This window comes from Pleurodeles waltl, chromosome 10 (genome assembly GCF_031143425.1).
Source record: "Pleurodeles waltl isolate 20211129_DDA chromosome 10, aPleWal1.hap1.20221129, whole genome shotgun sequence".
NCBI lineage: Eukaryota > Metazoa > Chordata > Amphibia > Caudata > Salamandridae > Pleurodeles > Pleurodeles waltl.
Window position 1 is genome coordinate 1,007,026,677 of NC_090449.1, and position 23,507 is coordinate 1,007,050,183.

The 23,507-nt window shown below is 46.1% G+C and overlaps 1 protein-coding gene across 5 annotated transcripts in view; it reads right to left on the bottom strand.

The window, feature by feature from the left end:
* Positions 1 to 23,507, bottom strand: part of LOC138262118 (Krueppel-like factor 8) — a 693,482-nt gene that overhangs the window by 29,287 nt on the left and 640,688 nt on the right. The gene's annotated exons all lie outside the window — the stretch shown is intronic.

The following is a 23,507-nucleotide window of genomic DNA, read 5'->3' on the forward strand; positions in this document are numbered from 1 at the left end:
TTGGCCTTCTTATGCAGCGTAATTCCAGTGACCCTGATAATATATATGTCATCTATATTCCTCACACAGGCCCCATACAACTCTCCATAAGATGCCTGCAGAGCTGTCGTACTGTTTCCCTACGGTGTACCTGTTTTTTCCTGCAAAAATCCCAAAGAATCTCCAACGATGCACAAAATAATCCCCCCATTTTGGAGTTTTTCTTTAGAAAAATCTTTGCATTTTTCATAGCCATTTAGCGCTGTTTGATGTCCTTTAAGCAGCCCCTTTGAATCCTCCTCACGCCTTTCTTCCATCAGGATTCTCTTCCTGTCCATTTATTTCACTCTCACAAAGGCCTACCTTCTTTGCAGTTTTCCATTCTGCCCCTTTCTCTGTTCTATGTCTCTCCCTGTTGCTCTGAGTCAAGGTCTGATGATGAAAAATAAGTCTTGGTCTCTAAAAGTGGGGGCTGGCACCAGCACAAATTATGCACTATGTGTGAGTGTGCACGTGTGTGTGTGTCCAAGTCTGTGAAATACGAGCATTTCCCCTAATTGCCATCTACTTGTTTGTAGCCACACATTCCATCATTTACAAACACGTCTGAGGGAGATTTAGAGAAGGAAAAAATCGAGTGAAATTATTTGACCATTAACTTGTATTGTAAAAGAGGACGCTTTAAGTGGAATAAAGGTGCAATAACTTTTTTCAGGCATTGGCAGGTATAAGTATGGTACTGAATATAGGTAAAAAACACACAATTTCGACTACCACTATCGTCAGGGCCACTGGAATTATGCAACAGGAAAGGGCAAAATTATATGGCAAGGTTGAGTAACTTATGCAGCAAGAAAATTCAAATTATGTGGTGCAGGCACTGCATTTTAGGACAAAAATACTTTTTTTTAATTTTATTTTTTAACATTATCAGGACATTGGTTGCACCTCATTAGTACCAGTTTCGGTTTAACACCAAAATTGCCTCTTTTTGACGCAAAAGCCACGCAAACTTACAAAATACAACTGTATTTTGTAAGTTTTCACGGCCTTTGCGTCAAAAAAATGACGCAAATGTGGAGCTAAAAAAGTATAAATATGGGCCTTAGAGTCTTATTTAGAGTTTGGCAGACAGAAAACTCAGTGACAGATGTCAAGATTTCACACGCACAGGGTACAGTATTACGATTTTTTCATGGGGATTCTAGCGCTGTGCCCCACTATGTGAAATATCTGGGTTTCTGATGACTACAATATGAAGGAACACATATACCCATATTTATACTTTTTTAGCGCCACATTTGTGTCGTTTTTTGAAGCAAAATCGTTGCAAACTTCCAAAACAGAATTGTATTTTGGAAGTTTGCACTGCTTTTGCGTCAATAAAATGACGAAATGCGGCGCTAAAAAAGGATAAATATGGGCTATAGTGAGCTGTATCGCTGGATGCTGCTGTGGTTCCCATCATCTTGGTGTCTGTCCCGCACACTACAAGGCCTGTGTGGTTTTCCTGTAACAAAGTTATTTAAAGGTCACATAAAGCAGGGTGTGGATGGGGTTTTCCGATGGTAACAACGCCGTGGGTCTGGCAAAATACTGTTGTTGATTACTGTGGTTCTTGGAGGTAATTTAACAGATTTTGCCTACTTACAGGTGGTGTTTCCAGCGGCTTTGCTGCGGTTTGGCAAATGTTTTATGCCTTGGGGTACTTACCGATGTCTTAAAAAGCAAACCGGTGTCAAAGACATCACTGGGGTCTTGTAAATTCAGCCACACATTCGTGGGATCAGAGAGACACAGACCTGTAGGATCTGACCTCCAGACCTGCAGGATCAGAGAACCAGAGACGTACAGACTGCAGGGCCAGAAATGCACAAACCTGGAGGATCAGAGATGCACAGACCTACAGGGTCAGAGATACACAGACCTGCAGGGTCAGATATACACAGACCTGCAGGGCCAGAAATGCACAAACCTGGAGGATCAGAGATGCACAGACCTACAGGGTCAGAGATACACAGACCTGCAGGGTCAGATATACACAGACCTGCAGGGCCAGAAATGCACAAACCTGGTGCATCAGAGATGCACAGACCTACAGGGTCAGAGATACACAGACCTGCAGGGCCAGATATACACAGACCTGCAGGGCCAGAAATGCACAAACCTGGTGCATCAGAGATGCACAGACCTGCAGGATCAGAGAAACGCAGAACATCAGGATAAAAAAAGCACAGACCTTCAGGATTAGAGATGTAAAGGTCTGCAGAATCAGAGATGCACAGGCCTGTAGGATCAGAGATGTACAGACCTGCAGGATCCGAGATGTACAGACCTGCAGCATCCGAGATGTACAGACCTGCAGCATCCGAGATGTAGAAACCTGCAGGATCAAAGATGTAAAGACCTGCAGGATCAGAGATGTGCAGACCTGCAGGGTCCGAGATGTGCAGACCTGCAGGGTCAAAGGTACGCAGACCCGGAGGATCAAAGATGTACAGACCTGCAGGATCACAGATGTACAGACCTGCAGGGTCCGAGATGTGCAGACCTGCAGGGTCCGAGATGTGCAGACCTGCAGGGTCAGAGGTACACAGACCCGGACGATCAGAGATGCACAGAGATGTACAGACCTGCAGGGTCAGAGATACACAGACCTGGAGGATCAGAGATGCACAGACCTGCAGGATCCGAGATGTACAGTCCTGCAGGTTCAGAGGTACACAGACCTGGAGGATCAGAGATGCACAGACCTGTAGGATCAGCGGTGTACAGACATGCAGGAGAAGAGAAGCACAGACCTGCAGGATCTGAGATGTACAGACCTACAGGATCAGAGATACACAGACCTGGAGGATCAGAGATGCACAAACCTGCAGATCAGAGATGTACAGCTCTTCAGGGTCAGAGATACACAGACCCGGAGGATCAGAGATTTGCAGACCTGCAAAGTCAGAGATACCCAGATCTGGAGGATCCGAGATGTACAGACCTGCAGGGTCAGAGATACACAGACCCGGAGGATCAGAGATGCATCGGTCAGCTGGATCAGCGCTGCACAGACGTGCTGGGTGAGAGCTGTACAGTCTTCCAAGATCAAGGATGCAGGGTGAGAGCTGCATGAACCTGGCGGCTCAGAGCTTCCCAGGCCAGAGGGTGACATCTGTACGGGTAGGAATGTTCAGGCTTACAAGCATTAGTTATGGGCAGCCCTGCAGGAACTGATATGCACAGCACGGTTAGGGTTAGAGGTATATACAGCTCTGTATAAAATCCGCGGGGTCAGAGCTGTGCCTTCCTGCAGAATCAGAGGATAGATGGGCTGGAAAGATCCATGTGCTGAGAGAATTAAAATGTGTGCTCAGACCGCCTAGCAACAGCAAAATACCCCCGGGGTACCGCCTATACTCCACTCCCACAGCAGCTCTGCCGGCACACGTCAGCAGCAGGGTGTGACGCAGTCAGCTCGTGCAGTGCGCCCTTTTCCTCTCTGTATTGTGAGCGCTCGTCTTTTTTAAGGGGGCGGAAGCCAGTTTTTGCACACCTTTTAAGGCACATAGTGTTATGTGTCAGTAGCTCAGCAAGCCTTTTTTTTGTATTCTAGGCTATTTCGTTTTTTTGATAGCATTGTATGATCATGACTACAAGTCCCAGAATGCAAAGAAAAGACGTGTGCTGGACGAACTACGCAAGCATGGCCCCAGGCACTACGAGATTTGCTTTGGTGTCCGGGATTTCAAGGCACTACAGTATGGCTGGGCTCCCACAAGCCCAGCTGTCTTTGAGGCTGAGACTGAGGCAGAGAGGTCTATGGGAAACTGCAAAAATTCTAGCGCGGCTAGTGGCTTCTAGAGGCTATACGGCCGGGGAAGGATGGCTTCCGACAGGTCGAGCCACCATACAAAACATCTCACAAACAACTTACACAGCACAATCATAACACACTGTTGTTATGTCTGCCCTACAGCATTAACTACGCCGCACTGGACACTTAAACCCCACACCTGTCCGGGGGAGGCAAACACTGCACGCATGCGCCGGATGGCTGGCTACCCAGCTGGCATGTCACCCCCCACACTGCTGACCACTAAGGAGACCAGCACGTCACAAACAGCCACCAGTGACCGGTCCACCCACTAGTCATAGACTATCAATAGCCGCCAGGCAACGGGCATCCCACCGACCTGAGGGGCTGGAAAGCGACCGGCAAAACCTTGCTGCAGGATCTCACCAACATTACCCACCGCCCAATGAAGAACACTCCCACCCAAACACTGACACAGCCACCTAGGAGCCTCCTGCCAACTGAACCCAGCGCCCAGCTTTCCACCTCACACGTCCATGGATAGCCCATCTCTCCGGCGGACAATTTCTCAAGTTTTCACAAGTTTACGGACATTGGGGTGATCTCAGGAGAGAGTGGGCTTCTGGTACATTGACGAATGGAAATGTCAACCAGTGTCCATTGGCTGCAATCAAGAATTGGGCACATCTGCAAACACGATTGGGGAAGGTGCAGAATCTCATTTGGGGAACGTTGTCCAGAAACAGGATCTGTGTGCCCATCCACGTGTCACCTATCTACTCATCACGTGTCCAAGCGTGAAATCTTGTATCAATCCATCTATTCATCCATGTACCCAACCACCCTTCCATGTATCCACCCACAACAACATAAAGTGACAGAACAGCATTCGGGTTTCCTACCCACATTACTATGCATCAATCAATTCTCCCTCTTTTCATACCCGCACCCAACTACTCAAGTAACCACATATGTATCTATCTGGGCGCTTTCTTTCTTGCAGCCCAAGGTAGTTTCTCTGAGACACGAAGCTGTTTTTATGCCCAAACTACAGCTTCTACCATCCCTTACCTACCTGCACTGTATGCCCAAAAGCATGGTACCTGGGAATAAGGGTGGGCACATTTTCAGCTTTTTTTTGTTCACTTTTTTGTTGCTTTAAACAAAATTGTTTTATGATTAGGGATTCTGATCCATGCCTTTTGGAGAGGAGAGGCCTGCCACTAGCAGTCGCTGCCGCTCACCCACTGAAGCGTCTCTGACATCCAATAGCAGGTCGCAAAGTGCCTGTCAAAACATGCTTAATGGCAAATCACTTGGTCTTGCAGTACCTAAAATGTCTAAATCTGGAAAATGTAATGCAGTTGTAACTACGCTGAAATGTAATTCCATCGTGTAGTTCCTTACTAGAACTACAGATCGCCTTAACAAAACCTATTAATCTAGGCCCGTGCTCGAAGGAACAATTGTCATGCAATGTGTTTTACAACACAAAAGGTACCAATGGACATTAATGGGGAGACAGAGAGAGAAACGGAGAGAAAAAAAGAGTTTAAAAAAAAGAGAGAGAAAAAGTGAGTGAGTGTGTGTGTGCTTTTTTTTCTGCCCAAAGGCCTTCAAGTGTTTCCGACCTCTTATTGATATTTTAAATTACCTATACTGGGGTCATTGGCAGAAAGGAACGTCGAAGAACAGTCTGATCACATTTCTTTCTAGAATCCCTCTCTGCTGTCAACTGGAGTGTGTTTCAAGGGATGTTGTTTGATGAGCTGGAAAGCGCAGCGGAATACTGTTTTTGACTCCATATAGACGTAATGTCCTAATGGAAGACAATGATGCTTAATTCGCTCGCGTCATTGGGCGTTTTCCATAATAAGAATTGTGAGATACTGTCTTGTTTCGTTTCTTTGAGGTTGGGGATAAGAACTAGCTAAGTTATTTTAAGAAGGGACATGGAAAACTGTGAAACCCTCTGGCGTGCACAGTGGTGTTGCTGGTCACGCAGTGAGTCTGATTAGTCTTACAGAACAAATGATCTAGTCGATACTAGTTACAGCAGGTCTAGTACCTGGTACAGCTGCTCCAATTCTAAATCAATCTAGTTAGCTGGTCAGGCACTTGATGTGACTAGTCTAGGCAGACTAGTCTAGTCTAGTCTAGGCAGTCTGTTTCGTTAGTGAGACATTTAACACAGCTGATCTATCAGTCAGACTAGTTTGCCTTCTAACAACTCTAGCTGGTTGGCCATTAGGTTTAACTGGCCATCTACTGGGCTTTCTGGGTCTGTGGAGGGTCAGACACTAGTTCAACCTGGCAGGCACCTCCATTTCGGTAGTCGTCAGTTGGGTTGGTTAGTCAGCTTACTATGAGTAGAAGGCAAGCTCCTAGTGCAGCCAGTCACTAGAGAGCGCCTCCTACCTGCCGACAGGCAGGACCTACATTGCCTAAAGGCTCGTGCCGGCCTCGTAACCATAGCAACGAGTGTATGCATCTAAGTGTGTGTTAACCCAGCTGGACAGTAACACAGCGCTGAACCTTGGGGGGCTGGGCAGAGCCCAGGGAAAGACAGGATAAGAGGAGGTTGGATGCCAGGTAGAGCTATTGTGTTATCAGTAATGGTGGGCACTGAACCCGTTTTTCATTTTGATTAGGAAGGCTCTGTTTTTAGAAAGCTGCTGTAAAATGTTCTGATTTTTTGGGGGCAACAAGGTGATGTTTAGTCCTGGAACAAACGTGGCTAATTTACTCCACTTCCAGATGACAAAATAAAATGGGGTTAATACAGCCCACATGGAGCTGACAGCCCGACCCCAGCCTTAGGCTCCGAGGACCACAGCATATCCCTCCATACCACACTCCACAGCTAACGGCATCATATAGGCCCATCACGAGAGAACACAGCTCTCTCCTTACACAAACAAAAAATTACCAGGAATTCACCAATGGCTAGTCCGTACAATCACAATATGGAGTTTACGAACGATATAAACTTCCTAGGAACCAGATGCAAATTATAGCGCTTTGTCACTTCAGGGTCATAAGTACTATATGAATGCTGCAATACAATACTTCGTCCTAGATGCCCTACAGCCGAATCCTAGTACTTCTCCACCCACCCATCACAAACTCCAATAACCCCACCAGGCCTGCGCAAACCTCATGCACAGCATCAGTGGGAACTCAAACATCGTGCATCAAGTGGGAACTCGAACATCGTGCATCAAGTGGGAACTCAAATCTCATGCATAAGATCAGTGGGGAATCAAAACTCATGCATAGTATGAGTGGGAATTCAAACCTCATGCATAGCATCAGTGGGAACTCAGACATTGTGCATCAGATGGGAAATCAAATATCATACATAACATCAGTGGGAAACCAAACTTCATTCACAACAGTGGGAACTCAAAACATCATGCATCAAGTGGGAACTCCAACCTCATGCATCACACATCAGTGGGAACTCAAACATCATTCATGACATTAGTGGGAACTCAAACTTGTGCATCAGTGGGAACACAAGCCCATGCATAATATCAGTGGGAACTCAAACCTTATGCATAGCATCGGTGGGAACTCAAACTTCATGCATAACATCAATGGGAACTCAAACCTCATGCATCAGTGGGAACTCCAGCCCATGCATAATATCAGTGGGAACTCAAACCTCATGCATAGCATCGGTGGGAACTCAAACCTCATGCATAACATCACTAGGAACTCAAACCTCATGCATAACATTAGTGGGAACTCAAACTTGTGCATTACGTCAGTGATAACTCAAACCTCATGCATAACATCAACCTATTGCATAACAACATCAGTGGGAACTCAAACCTCATGCATAAGATCAATGGGAACTAAACCGCAAGCATCACATTATAAAGCGCTTTAGTAGATAGCACTGTTAGTGAAAGCTCAAACACCCCAGCAGGCAGAGTCGTTGTCTAAGAAGCCAAGACTGGCTGAAGGAGTCGCACGTGACGTGTGTACTCGCCAACCCTGCAGGTTATCTTCGAACTACAGGATATCGCCCCTCAAAGGACACCTTTGAGCCGTGCATCAAACGCTCCATGGAGCGCTATATAATAATGAGGAAGGTAAGGAGGCGCGCTGGCAGTCGTGGGAGGGCGGAGGCAGCAGGCGCTGTTCATCTCAGCCTGGGTGTAACCAGGACGAGGAGCACACTTTATCTGGTCGCCATGGCGACGGTCCGCCCACTGCCTCTCCTTTTTGTCTCCCCATCACTGTACTGAAAAGGCTGAGGCTGCCGCTGAGCCTCGGGGAGCTGCGCTCGGCGTGGCCCGCGAGGCAGAGCGCGTTTCAGTGCCTGCCAAAAGGGCTCAGCTGAGACTGGCTGACCTGAAGAGAAATGGTGTGGGTGGAGGAGGATGGGGGAGGGATCCTGACAGCTGAGAGCCCCTGTGGGCTGGGGCACCGTCAGTCGCACGCCTCCGCCTGACTGCTCTAGGCGCTTCAGTGAACCACTGACCTCTCTGAGTTTTAATCCACAATGCGCGGAGGGAGAGGGCGAGGAGGCATAAGCAGGCAAAAACAAAAAAGAAATAGTGAAAAACGGTCCGGTGGATTACTCCATAAGGATTTACCATTCCTAACTCCCGACCAGTCAGGAGCAGATTACAGTGACCCACAGCCTATCTACAGTAGGTCTTGGAGAAAGTTAAAATTACGATGTGTGATATGCATTATTTCAGTCATCTGGTTTTATGCATCGTACATGAATTCACAAAATTAATCGAACGCGCCATTTTGCGTAATACCGCGAGCTCGCAATTCGCGGAAAAAAAATACCGCAAATGCTTACGAACACCTGAACGTTAGCAGCTGTTTGCAGTGCTTTTGTTTCAGGGCATCCTCGTGAGAAAAATCGACGTGAGGACGTACATTTTGTTCCCCATAAACAGATTTTGAAAAATTAAGCTTATTTTTGCCATCATTTCGTGTTATTACGCTAAACAAAAACGCACAAATCTTGAACACACCTAAACCTACACCCAGTGGCACACCAACCAGGCCCGGAGTCCACTAGACCCAGTGGCCAAACAGCGTAAACTAATGGCCAACAGACTCGGGTCAGAGGAAGGCCGGCATAGGAGCTATCTACTCCCAGAAGCTGGCCCTAAACCTGGTGGCCAAACCATCAAAACTGGTGCCACACCAATTAGTACTTGAACTGGCAGCCTGATATAGTGGATAGCTTCAACTATTTGCTCGCCATCCAGGAACACTTAATAGCTGACCAACTCCATGCACGACCAGTTAAATTTAGTGATGAAGCAGCATGAAGTGTTGTCTGACCCCCCTGAACTAGGGGGTGGCAAACCTGCTCCAGTAGCCTGTCACTCAGCTAGTTGTAATAGTCAACACAACTTACACGGCACCCAACTTAATTTAACAGATGCCCACCTAAACCAGACATTTTTTAAATTAAAAAATCTCAACATTTTTCAGCCAGTCCTTCCTCCCATAGCATCTCTTAGCACACCGGGGCGTGGATGTAAGAAAATACCAGTCTGCAGAGGGCCAAGATTAACACTGCAACAGAAATAAACATGATTTCTAAATCTGAGACTTATTCATACCGAAGGAGCCCTGAAACTAGCCAAAAGGAAGATATTGACACACAAACCGTAGATTAAAAGGTGCCCCGCTCAGAGTTACAGAAAACAACGGGTCACTGAGCAAGTTTGCAACAGTTAGACATCTGATTCACCATCTGCTGGATAAATCGCACATTTTAAATGCCTTTAGCGTAAACTAATCAACAATTACTGAGAAAACCTGAAGGGCTGTACTAACACAGCTCCAGACAATGTCAAAAAGTTAACTGATCAGCGTTCAGTTTGCTACACCCAGGCATTTAGAGAAGTAACAACTTTGTGCAGAGTATAAACAATGGAACTTGATATACTGGGTCAAAAGGTTATGTCTGCAGCAGGAAACCAAAAGCTTTCACACTTAAATGTAATTTAAGCAAGGTGGAAAGATTATGAGAATTCACTTCTCAAAACAGCAGCTATTTTCAAGAGGGCAACTGAGGTTGTGAAAAGAATCCAATTCTCATCGCAGCTCATTTTAAACTCTGCATTCTTGAATCTTGTAGTATCCTCATTTAGTTATTTATATAAATACAACATGTACTATATTGGACTTTTGAGACGCTTCTCATTGTAAACAAACTGAACGTGAGCTTTTCGAACATTATCAGGATGCACTGAATAAAAGAAGAATGTATTTTACCACAGGATGTGTGTGCATGCAAGATTGATTTTTACTGAGTGCAACATTGTATATGTTTTAAACAATCTGGTTTACTCTGGAAGGTAGACCTGACAGGGTTACTAACAAGGTGCCCCCCCCCTCCCCCCCCCCCCCACACACACACACACACACACAGGCTACCAGCACCATTAGTCGTGTTGATACTGTCATTGGCAGCGCTAGGAGGGGCAGTGGGTGGTGAAAACTACAGTGGCCTCCTGGCAAGAGCCCTGGTGCTTAATTTTTACAAATTAAGCACTGGTCAGATGGTTGTATCTAGATCATATGTTCAGGTTGGCCCGCCCCAGCGTTGGAAGACGGAGCAAAGCCTCACCCATATCCTGAACTTCGGCCCAGACCAGCACACTAGAATTATGGGATTGTGCTGAGTAGCTTTTTTCGCATAATTATGGATTTGGTGCATATGACAAATAATTCATTAACTGCTGCACAATCTGCAGAATTTGAAAAAAAAAAAAATGTTTCAAGCTCAAAGGACCAAAAGTTGCTAAAGCTTGGCAACATGTGACAGTTCACGGGACAACTTTCTTCTGCTTATTGTGATGCTTATGTGTTAAACTGGTGCTCATGAAATGAAACCTTTGGACAGATAGTGTTAACCTGTGTAAAACTGAGAAAACAATGAAGTAACACTATCACAAAATGTGTCGCGCTAAACTGCATAATTTGCTTTTTCGTGCTGCATAATTTGATCCTCCCCGGCCACATAATTCCAGTGGCCCTGGCGGAGAGGAGTTGGCAAGTGAGTATCTCTCCATTTACCCTATATCTGCCAGCCCTAGCTGATGAAAAGAGGCCTTGCAGCCAAAGGGATGACCCTAGGCAGGGGGGGAGGGGGGGGGTTGTGGGTGGAGGGGGTTTAAAGCAGATTCCAAAATATTGTTTTGCAAAATACCTATACGCACAAGAATAGCCTGCCAAAACCTTGCCCTTTTTTTTAAGTATATGGCTGAAACCATGTTGTCCTGGATATATTTAAAGCGAGCCAAACTCACTTACAGTTGCATTGGCAGACAGTTAATGCACTGCCCCAACTCCAATCCTGGTATCACTGGGACGAGTGACTGACTGCCAGTGGGATCAGGGACACATCCACATTTTTATACAGGTAGATTTATCTAAAGTCGAAATTATGCTGAGGAGTCCACCTGCTGACAGTGGTATGAACTTTGTTCGGTGCCTGGCACACTCATGACTCAGCCTGGGTGGCACTGGTGCCCCGCAGCTGCACAACCCACAAGCACTAGGCCTGTACTGGCACTCCCAGCTCTCTGGCATCAGAGGCTTAGTTGTCTCTCCCCTTGCACTCAGCACACTCACCCAATATACTTTCTTATTATCAATATTCAATAGGCATGCTGGAATTTGTAGGCCTAAAAATGAAACTACAAGTCCCAACGTTCTTAGTGCTGTTACATAAATAACAGGACAGACAGTACCACTCCCTCCCAACATGGCGCCGGGTGCAAGTTATTTCTTTGACCACACCATGATGCCAATGATGAGACTCCAAACTACACCACAAGCTTATTTGTGGGTGTGACTGAGGGTCACTGCAATTAATCCTGTTAAATCCTCAAACTGGACCCAATGTTTCTCCAATTTAGGAGAGAGTTAAGACACAGCTCTTCCCATCACAATGCATTAACCATCCACAACTCTGCTATCTCACCCAGCAGTCACTGGCTTTTGCCAGTGTTGGACCCTGTCCAATGCCCTGCTTCTTTTTTGCTGAGTTTGCACTATAGAAATAACACATACATACTCAACTTTGGTATCAGGGAGGTTGATGCACCAACATAATATTATCTGTGTGCTTCAAAGTGGAACAGGTTTAGTCAAATATGGCCCAAAGCCATCTTAAAAAAGCATAAGTGAACTAAGGGACATTAATAATACTAATAATTATAACAACAATGTACTTGTAGGTTTGACATGTATGGTGCTTGTGTCACTTATGGCAAACAGAGATCTGAGCCAGCCTTCTCTGTCATTGGCCCCTCTTGCTCTTGGACCTTGATCCACTGGTCAGAGACACTGTCAAACACATCTTGAATCAGCCCAGAGGAGTTATTGTAAACTCACCAATTTTCTATTGGCTGTATGGGTGTATCTTCCATCTCCACTAGAATGCACGAGGGACTATTTAACATATTCAACTCAGTGTGTAATAAGCGTGTTAGCACTGGAGAGTGAGCGCTGACTAAACAAAAGCAGCTGAACAAGGGATTTTGGAGAAAAGAAAGCAACCATTTTCTGCATCACCTATTTTTAGAGGATTTCATCTGTGCTTACTCATAACTACTGCTAAGCAAAGAAGCACTGGCAAAACAATAGGTTTCACAATTGTATGGAGTGCGAATGTCACACCTCATTACACTCAAATGCCAAATGACAAAGATTGCTTCTATTGCCCTTCATGCTTCATTTTTTCCTTTTCTGAACACTGTTGGGGTGTGTGTGTGTGTGTGTGTGTATATATATATATATATATATATATATATATATATATATATATATATATATATTATCCCTCGAATCACGAATGAAGACATATTTTGGAAGAGCGAGGTAATGCCACTTGCATTGTCTGTGGTTAAATATTAATAAAGTATGGTACAACTGGCTGATGGAGCTTTAGCAACAAAAAAAAACTGTTTTCAGCCTCTTCTTAAATTGGCTGAAGTGTAGGGAGTTGGTAGAGGCCCAGAGGAAATGTTTCCCGAGGCAGGAGCCCTAAAACTGAAAGGATCCCCTCCTGGAAATAACTGAGCATCTGTTGTTATCCTGAAAACCTGGCGTGGATCGCCTACCCCGGACCTATGTTGTTCATCCCTGATCTAATGGATCTGGACAAGTGGTGAATTAGGAGAACCCCTACATGACAACCCATAGCCTCTCTCAGTCACAAGTGTGAAGTTGTATGGTCACAAGATCCATCCCTGTCTAGGTCATGGGCTTAGCTGCCAACATAACCAGTTGGGTTTAGCGCAGAGTTATCAGCAAAGGCGAAGGATGGTCATAAATTCAGGACAGTCACCCTTTATGTAAATTAGCTCTATTTAGATTTAGTATGAGTAAATGCATGGTGTGTGGAGATCCTGAAAGTCTGTCAAGTATCTGCCCATCAAGGACCTGTGTTTGACACGCATGACTTACAGCAAGAACATGGTCGGCTCCAGGCCTCGCCACGTGACAGTCCGTGGGGGTCACTTTCCATTTTCCTCGCCTCACGCGGGCCCTACTGCGGACAGGAGGCACGAGCGCAGTGTAAGGCATCCCTACACATTGTGTAAACAGATCCCACCAGCCCTGCTCACTTACTGAAAAGTGAAACCTCATAACGAGGCCCGTGTCTTAATAAGTCGGAAACATTTGCTGGGAGGCGAGCTATTTTTAGGTGGTCACTGTAACTTTCTGGTGACAACACAAGGGCTACTGAACCCGAGAAGCCCTCATCGGGTTCCAGGCTCGGAGTCCCAGCTCCACTTCACTCGTCGCGACCCGGAGAGGCTTTGCCGGCAGGTGGCCGGGTACCCACTGCACCTCTTTTAGGAGCTTCTGCCCCATAGCTCCAACCCCACTTGAAGCCTTGAGTGGCCACCAAACATAGTGGCCACTGAGGTTGGTCTCAGCGATGGCTGCACACTCAGTCCTTGGCGCAAACCATGACGGAAAACCAGACCTGGAGGCTCACAAAGTTTAGGGACAGTAGGTAAATGGTCATACAGAAGGCCTGGAAGTCCATCAAACTGTAGGATGCTCACCCCAAATTTTGGGCAGGTCTACATCACAGGGAAACAATATATCGAATTTAACTATCTTGCCTATATATTTATGTTTCTGGAGCACAATCTTTGAAGAAAGGAAGCAGAGCACTGTACATGGCTAAGGGCAAATATGCAATAAATTAGTGATTGGAGGAGTAGCTGGGTTCTGAGAATGGAAGCACATTGTTACCTCGTCGCCACATATTCTGCATTAACGTCACAATAGGGAGAAAACTTATGATATAAAAGCCTGTCTTCCTTTAAATTGATGGGAGAGTGGACTTTACATCAGATTGTCAAAGTCCCTACCTCTTCCTGTTGGCTCTTCCTGAATCTCTGTCCACTCATCGGTCATTAGTGAACCTTAAAATCTGTTACAAGTGGAACTTTCTAGGCTTAACTAACTGAATACATTATCTGCCTGTGAAAACCACTGTTCCCAGTCTTTCCCGACCTAAAGATAAAATAAGCTTTAATCTCTCAACAGAACATTTTCAAAGCACAGATTAGCGTGAAAATGTCTGGCAGATCAGATCAAGTTCTGCAAAGCAGGCGTCGAAGACTGAATTTATCTAAATGTCTCAGGGAATAAGGCTACGCTTTAAAAATTGTGATAGCCTATCACCCAATCATAAAGAGGGTTATAGGTAGAAGATAAAGAGACGTTTTAATGCATGGGCAAAGTGGGCTTTCAGGGAGGCCTCTGATAGTGCCAGCTCTGTTCTGCAGAGAGTCTTGCCCTGATGACCTTGAATAATTCTCAGATTGTTTTAAATATAGTTTCCTTTCATTTTTTAAAGTTTGTGATGTATGAGAGTCTATTAGACATTATGCAGAGAAATGTGTTTGTATCATGCAACATCCATAAAAAAAGGTTTTTTTAGATCACACATCATTGCAGTAATATCAGTGAGCTGCTACTGAGTATTGAAAGCACATCACTATCCCTGAGGATAAGATGTCAACACACCTAAAATGTGGACCAGTGTGTGGATGCACTGTCAGTGACCAGCCCAAAGAGGGCATGAAAGAGCTGAAATTGCATCATAAATTCAAATCCCTTCCAAACAGGGGTCCCCAAAATATGTTTGGTCCAGGGCCTCCAAAATCCTTAAAATAACCCTGAGAAAATATGGGAGAATATGGCAGAGCTATTATGCTCGAAAAGGTTAGAAATGTAACTGCCATCTTGTTGAGATATTATGTGGCAATCTAATTTTCACGTTTTCAGCAGTAATAAGGCTCCACTCTATGTTTAAATTACTGTATTTGGCAATAGGCGTTGACTTAGTTGTTGGGTGACAAAAGACAGAGTTCAGTATCTGATTCAGAAAGGAATAAACAGCCCAGGTAAGTGCGTTAGAATATCTGCAAGATGAATGTTTGCACTATTTACTGGAGGAGGAGCCCTTTGATTCAGTGGACGGGCGCCATCTTTAACAGGCAGGACTTCCTGTGCAGTGATGGGCGGGGAGGCGGGGTTCGGCCCATCCCGGACAAGAAACATATGGTGCGCTGTGAAATATCACGCAGGTTGCTCCTGTGGAGGAAGCAGCTGACCACGGCTGGCCACAGATGCTGCCACGTCATAAGGGAAGCGCCCACCGAAAAAACAACAAGCACGTTTAACAAGCCTGGGAGTTGATGCATGGGCTAGGAACGGATAACGGCCGTGCATCGCGTTAGGAGAGGTCATGTGTCCGGCCTTCTACTCACCACGGATCCAAGCCGCTTGCAAAAAAGCTGCAAAGAAGTGAACGTGGTGGCCCTAAACAACCGCCGTACTGCTGCAGAAAAATTGTAATTTGCTTCTCGTTAGGGAAAAGAGAGGATTGTCATATTTGTCAGTAAGAAAGGAAGCAAAACCAATGCCTCCCACGAAAAAACACTAAGTGGACTGGAGCCACCTTCTTCCTCTTCTAAGAAATGTTTTTGAAAAAAAGCCAAGGCTCAAATGGCAGCATCATGTTGCAAAATGTCACAAGCACATGCAGCTGGCATCCCTCGGGCTCACAGTTCTCAACGGACACAGAGTCCTTCAGCTCCGGCCATAAGCAATAAAAGCGTGGATGGGGAGAGGCCCGAAGGGCAAAGCAACCCCAGAATATGTGCTCTAGAAAAGCCACCGTTTCTTTAAACAAAACCTTTGTTAGGTGATGTTCAACTTTCAACAAGAAGGGTAAAAATAAAAAAGCAGGGTAATAAAAAGTCTGTGCTTCAGGCGTAAATTGTTTGTCAGCTGGAGTACTCCCACCCCCCCCCCCCCCTTCATACACCAGTATGGTAATAATCTCAGCCATTAGTAGCAATTGGTTACCACAACATGTGTTGCACTAAGGCTGTGCTCTAAGCTCTAACCTCACCCCGCTGAAGTGCCTACCTTGCCTTCCAGCACCAAGGTCTGCGAGGGATGTGTGAGGTTCTGTATGTTTCCAATCCATGTGTCTATCCCGGTGTCTGGGTCGAGTGTGACAAGTGAGCGAAGTATACTCCCACGTTCAAGTTTCACAAACTAACAAGTACAAATCACATACATTTGTCTCCATCATCTTGCTATGCACTGGTGTGTGTCTCCTTGTCCATGTGATTCACCAATATATTGCTGTGCACTGATGTGTGTCTATGTCCATGTGATTCTCCAGTATCTTGTTGTGTGTCTATGTCCATGTGATTCTCCAGTATCTTGTTGTACACTAGTGTGTGTATCATTGTCCATGTGAATCACCAGTATATAGCTATGCACTGGTGTGTGTCTCCTTGCCATGTGATTCACCAATATCTTGCTGTGCACTGATGTGTGTCTATGTCCATGTGATTCTCCAGTATCTTGTTATACACTAGTGTGTGTATCATTGTCCATGTGAATCACCAGTATATAGCTATGCACTGGTGTGTGTCTCCTTGTCCATGTGATTCACCAGATTCTTGCTATGCACTGATGTGTGTCTATGTCCATGTGATTCTCCAGTATATAGCTATGCACTGGTGTGTGTCTCCTTGCCATGTGATTCACCAATATCTTGCTGTGCACTGATGTGTGTCTATGTCCATGTGATTCTCCAGTATCTTGTTATACACTAGTGTGTGTATCATTGTCCATGTGAATCACCAGTATATAGCTATGCACTGGTGTGTGTCTCCTTGTCCATGTGATTCACCAGATTCTTGCTATGCACTGATGTGTGTCTCCTTGTCCACGTGATTCTCCAGTGTCTTGCTATGCACTGGTGTGTGTCTCCTTGTCCACGTGATTCTTCAGTATCTTGCTATGCACTGGTGTGTGTCTCCTTGTCCACGTGATTCTTCAGTATCTTGCTATGCACTGGTGTGTGTCTCCTTGTCCACGTAATTCTCCAGTATCTTGCTATGCACTGGTGTGTGTCTCCTTGTCCACGTAATTCTCCAGTATCTTGCTATTCACTGGTGTGTGTCTCCTTGCCCATGTGATTCACCAATATCTTGCTGTGCACTGATGTGTGTCTATGTCCATGTGATTCTCCAGTATCTTGTTGTACACTAGTGTGTGTATCATTGTCCATGTGAATCACCAGTATATAGCTATGCACTGGTGTGTGTCTCATTGTCTGTGTGATTCACCAGTATCTTGCTATGCACTGGTGTGTGTCTCCTTGTCCACGTGATTCACCAGTATCTTGCTATGCACTGGTGTGTGTCTCCTTGTCCACGTGAGTCCCCAGTATCTTGCTATGCACTGGTGTGTGTCTCATTGTCCATGTGATTCACCAGTATCTTGATATGCACTGGTGTGTGTCTCCTTGTCCACGTGATTCTCCAGTATCTTGATATGCACTGATGTGTGTCTTGCTGTACATGTGAATATGCACCAGCACCTTGGAGTGTGTCTTCTTGTCCTTGTGAATATGTACCAGCACCTTGGTATGTGTCTATGCACCAGCACCTTGGTGTGTGTCTTCTTGTCCCTGTGAATATGCACCAGCACCTTGGCGTGTGTCTTCTTGTCCCTGTGAATATGCACCAGTACATTGGTGTGTGTCTTCTTGTCCATGTGATTATGCACCAGTACCTTGGTGTGTGTCTTCTTGTCCCTGTGAATAAGCACCAGTACCTTGGTGTGTGTCTTCTTGTCCATGTGAATATGCACCAGTAGATTGCTATGCACTGATGTGTGTCTCTATGTCCATGTGAATATTTTCTAGTACCGTGGTGTGTGTCTTCTTGTCCATGTGAATGTGCACCCGTTTATTGCCATGTACCCCAGCATTTATGATGTTTACCGAGTAAGCACTGCGTGTTGGCCCTACACAACCTAGCTGCATTCAGGTCCTATGCCTGGGATTAGAGCTCCTCACCTGCACGTTGTACAGAAATGTCCGCAGCAAATACCTGCCATAGGCCGTCTGGCGAATGATGTCACAATACTTGTCATAACCCAACCCGACCTTATGGAATGAGACATTCGAGAAAGCTTATTGGTGATTGTTGACGGTGTAAATTTAGGTGAGAAGACAAGAATCTTGCTTTTCACCGAATGCCTTAGTTGACCCACTGAGCTACCTGACTGATAACATCTCATCAATCGCTCAGCCGTTTTGTAAACACACTGGGTATGGGGGCTACCGCAATCCTATGTGCACTTCAAGCAAGGAACCCCAGGATGTATTTGATTAGACTGATATCACCCCGGAGGATGCTGGGAATGCAGTGACCGAGGAAGACGGGCAGGAGGTAAAATTCCGGACAGTGTGGAATGAGGCTGCATGGACATCCGGGGACACTTGCACCGGGAGCGCGGATGAAGAGGCGCCCCAGCTCGGGGGGAATATGAACTTCTACCGGCTGACCAGGGGCGTAGCTTGAGCACTGACATCTGGGGGGATTCAGATGTTCCGACAATCAGGCCGGAATATAATGTTTCAATTTAATATACGAAAAGCAGGGGGCATGAGAGGGACCTAAGGGGCAGTTGAATGGTAGAGGAATGTGGGTTGGTAGTGGTCTACGTGAGAAAACAAAATATTATGTGAAATAAGGAACATTTTTTAATACTTTCAAAACAGAGATGGAGTGTGTGTGCGGTTTTGTCTGTGCATGTAACCAATGCTGGTGAAACCCGACAGGCATCAACCATACCCGACTGATGGCATCTGTATCCAACTATTTATCAAAACATTAATTTATTTGGGGTGGGGGGGGTAACACCCCTTACACCCCCCATTGAAGCTACGCCCCTGCAGGTGTAGTGTGCAAACAGGTACCTCCCCAGGTGAGACTAATCCCCAAACGAGAAGTAGGCGAGCCCTTGTAGAAGATGACGATAAACGAGCATGTATTGTTTGTGCAGCACCATTCCGAAGAATATTGTATATTGTGGTGAACACAGCGTTTTCACCTCGTCTCGTGGGGTACTGTACCGGGTCACATAAATGTACCTCTGTGCAAGAGCGTATAAAGAATGAACCAGGAAAAAAAGGCTCCTTGGACTACAGTGTTATTAGAGGTCAATTGGCCCCTCAGCGTCGTTGGCCCCGGTGCCACTGTACCTGCTGCACTAGTGGTAGAACCCCGCCTCTTCTGTCCTTGGGCGGAAGGAATCTCGCTTAGATCCCAAAAAATGTCCCGACAGGCATCAACCATACCCGACTGATGGCATCTGTATCCAACTATTTATCAAAACATTAATTTATTTGGGGTGGGGGGGGGTAACACCCCTTACACCCCCCCATTGAAGCTACGCCCCTGCAGGTGTAGTGTGCAAACAGGTACCTCCCCAGGTGAGATTAATCCCTAAAAAATGTCCCTCCAGTCCGCAGGAAAAGTCGCTTTCTCGTCCATTCCGCACTTCTTAAGGTCCTCTAAATATTATCTCGTTATTGAATCCAGACCCTCTTTTCGCTGTGTGTCCGCTCCCATGATTCACGGGAGCTTCTCTCCTCATCCAGCAAAGCATCCACCCTCACTCTGCCCCAAGGTTCAGCACGCGACCCCCATTTATCTCTGCCTCACCCCTGCTGTACCCCACCCTGGAAAGACCCCCCCCCCACCTCATTTATCAGGCGACCCTGCCCTCTCACCCTTCTGATCCTTTCAGGGTGAAACTCTGCTCCCCCGCTTCTACACCCTGCCCTTTCCTTTATCGAGCGAGCCCCGCCCCCACCCACCCCGCCTTCACAGGTTGCCTCTCCCCACCCAGTCCCCGCCATTCATCAGGCGACCCCTGCCTCCACCTTTTCTTACCCTGCCCTCCTCTCCTCGCGCGGCCAGTGCCCCTCCCGCCACCCCTGGCCTGACTGACGGTACCATACAAGCGCCCAGGGGCGGTCCCTCCTCTAGGCGCTGTAAACATCTCTCGATGGCAGGAGCCCACACGCACTTCCTGTCAGCGCCGCCGGTGCCTCCTTCCTGTCACCTGGCGTACAAGGCCCTTCTTCCGGCGGTCACGGGCTGTGCCGGGCAGCAACGGGGCAGAGTTTACAAAGGGCAGGAAAGTCACCGGAGGAGCTTGTGATCCGGATGCCAGCACAGCCCCCCATCCTACTACTCCCACAATGTATGCTTTTTTAATCCCGCCCATTTTCTTCACTAATACATGTCGATGTAGGTGGATCCACCAACAGAGATGTACTCCCCAGGGCGTGAGTTCCGGCTGTAGATTAAAATGAAAAGAATCCTGTATTTTCTTAATACTTTAGACTATCTTTAGTTCCCACTGGCGTGGCTGGGCCAGATAAGCCTTTCAATGAAAAAACTGTGTATGTTATGTGCCGATGAGTGTTTGAGTGAGTGTATTGCTATGCCAGCATGAATCTGCCCGTTGTGTGCGGGTGTATGCACGTGCCTGGGAGAAATCTCAGTGAAACATACATTTTCAGTAAGAGTTAAAGACCAAGAATCATATGGTGTTCATTGGTGATTCTAAAAAAAAGTATCTTGCAGTCATTAACCATCTGAAATGAGTTGTTTCATTTTCAGTTGGTCCTGATGAAGGCTTGTAAAATACACACAGACCGAAACAGTGTAAAACGACATACCACGCGAAGGCTGGTACTGTACTGTATATGGTCAGAAATGAGACTCGACACGTACCTTAGGAGCTGGGCTAGATCCGCCTGTGATAACTCGCAGGGCGGGCACGTACATGAGCCTTTCACCCCACGCTTCCTGGTGACTTACAGCGGGAAACCTCACCTCTACCCACTCACAAGTAGTATGCTGATTATGTTGGGTGGGGTGAGCTATTGCCATCTATCCATCTAGCTTTCTATCACAATTTCTGAAGTGTATCAATTCCAACTCACTCTCAAGTACTGAGGCCTCTGGAAGATGGCTGATGAGAGCAGAGGAAACTGATTAGGTAGAGGTGAAATGGGAAAAAAGCAAAATCAGTGCAAAGAAGCAGGAAGTAGAGGGAATCTGGGATAGGACGACACAGAACGAGGTGATGCAAAAGATGGAATCCGTGTCTGGGTGACTATTCAACCGCTGGAGCAGACGTGACATCATGCACACTTTGACACCGATGAGAGCACACAAGGGTTCACTGTTTGTCCCACCTTTAGCCCATCGAAAGCAAGCCTCCTCTCTGCTGCCAAAGGGAGGAAAAGTAGGGCACACTACAGAGGCCAACATGCCACTCAGACCCCTGAAACCAAGGGGAGCCTGCTGCCAAAGATGCTAAAGGCCAGGACAGAGCTGCTGCCCCTAAAAGAGGCCCACAGACCAGGGCAGTGAGAACTGAGACAAGTGAATTAAAAAAAGGGAACCCACAGAAATGTAAAGTGACATGAGAAGGCACTGGGGCACAGAAGAGATCAGGGGGGGAAAGTGACCTGGAAAGAGGTCTGCAAATTAGAGCCTAGTAGAAAGAGGGGTCGTGGAATAACAAATATGACTGACAGGAAGGTTCAAGAAATAGGCTGGGGGGGGGGGGGGGGGAAGTGAGTCTATCTCATGGGCATATAATAATCACTGTTAATAAGAAGGGAGTTGAACTCTCAGGATGTCCAGGCAGATGAAAATCTGGAAAGGAAGAGGGAGGAGGCGATCTGGCGAGATGGGTATCAGGGCAGGAAGTGGGAGAACAGAAGTTCTGGTGAGTGGCAAATAAGGCAGGGATTTTGAAAGTACATGACTTGGATGCTAGCAGTTTAGGAAAGTGTACAAGAAAGTTGGCCCGGTGAGTAGGGTAGGACATGCATCCTGCATCAATTTCCATCACGAACATACCACTGAGAAATATGCCCATTTTAGAAATAGGCACGCCCCTGTGTGCATCCTTGTGTTTTCATCTGCCCCTTAAGCAGGGCCTCTGGAGTTATGTGGCAGTGGACGGACAAATTATGCAACAGGGTTGAGTAAATTATGTGGCAAGAAAGCCAAATTATGCAGCGTAATGCACCACATTAACAGCGCTACTTCCTTATGTCAATTGTTCATTGTTTTTCACCTCATTAGTATTAGTTCAATATCTAAATACAGCACTAAGCAACAGAACTGAGACCAGTCAACTTTTGCAAAGAGTCTTCAACTGCACTGTGACGCGTGTTGCGGAGTTTTTAGTAACTTTTGAACAGTTTAAGTTAGTAACACATTTTTTTGTTAAAATCTGTGGATTATTATGTGGCAAACATGGCAAAGCCATAATTGTGCAAGAAAAAACACTGCAGATGCACAATCACATAATTCCAGTGGCCCGGCCCTGTCCTCCAGGGTAACAAAAATGGCAAACTGAATCTCACACAGAGGCCACATTTTACTGATCTACTATTTAACTCTAATCTTGGGTTCCGGAGTAGCGTGCTACTCGCCAAATTGTTTCCCCGCCACATTAGGGTAGAAAGCACAATAAATGTAACTTACAATTACATCGACCCATCATTCTCTTAACTAGCCTCCCCAGGAGAGGCTAAACTAGGACATTTCATTATTTATTTGGAAAGTGTTGCGTAAGTGAGAACCAGACCTGGTGGTGTCACCGCGCCTCTCACACGGACATAGAACACAACAGAACACAAATACAGTACACACGAGAGCATGAAAGAAAAAAGTGATCGTCATTTTTACGAGCGAACCTGAGTAAAGCTCACTTAATCAGTACGTCAAGAAATGAATAAACCAAGAAGGGCACAGGTGCAGAACGGAGATTATTCTTTCAACTGTAGAGTCCTGTTGTAGATGTGATTGGTTTGATAAACAAATATGAGACACGTGTCAGTTTTGAAACCTGCATCTTTCTAAAGAAATGCCTTGATACAAATGTGCACACTAGAGTGAAAAAGGAAAAACGTCTAGGATAGATGGGGTCTGTACTGACATTTAAGGGAACGTGGAAATAAATTGAAGGAATTAAGCAATCTAGTGGCCACTGGAAGGCACCCCAGGGACGTGTCATGTGCAGCGAAGGACTGCCTTGCAACTGACATCCAGGACTTCCCAGAGATGGTCAATTTCAGTGATGGACACTTGGGGTATTCAATTGTAATGCATTATCCATTAAACAGGCAGTTATGCAAATCCACCTTGCCTCGGTTGGGATCCGTTTTTAGCGCCGAGAAGACCATTGCAGGAGCGTCCTTAGCGGCGCAAGGCTTTTCTCTGCTATATCAGTCAGAAGAGCATTCCCACAGTCAATTCCGGAGATAGAACTTCAGTTTTTAAGTTGTTAGGTGGTA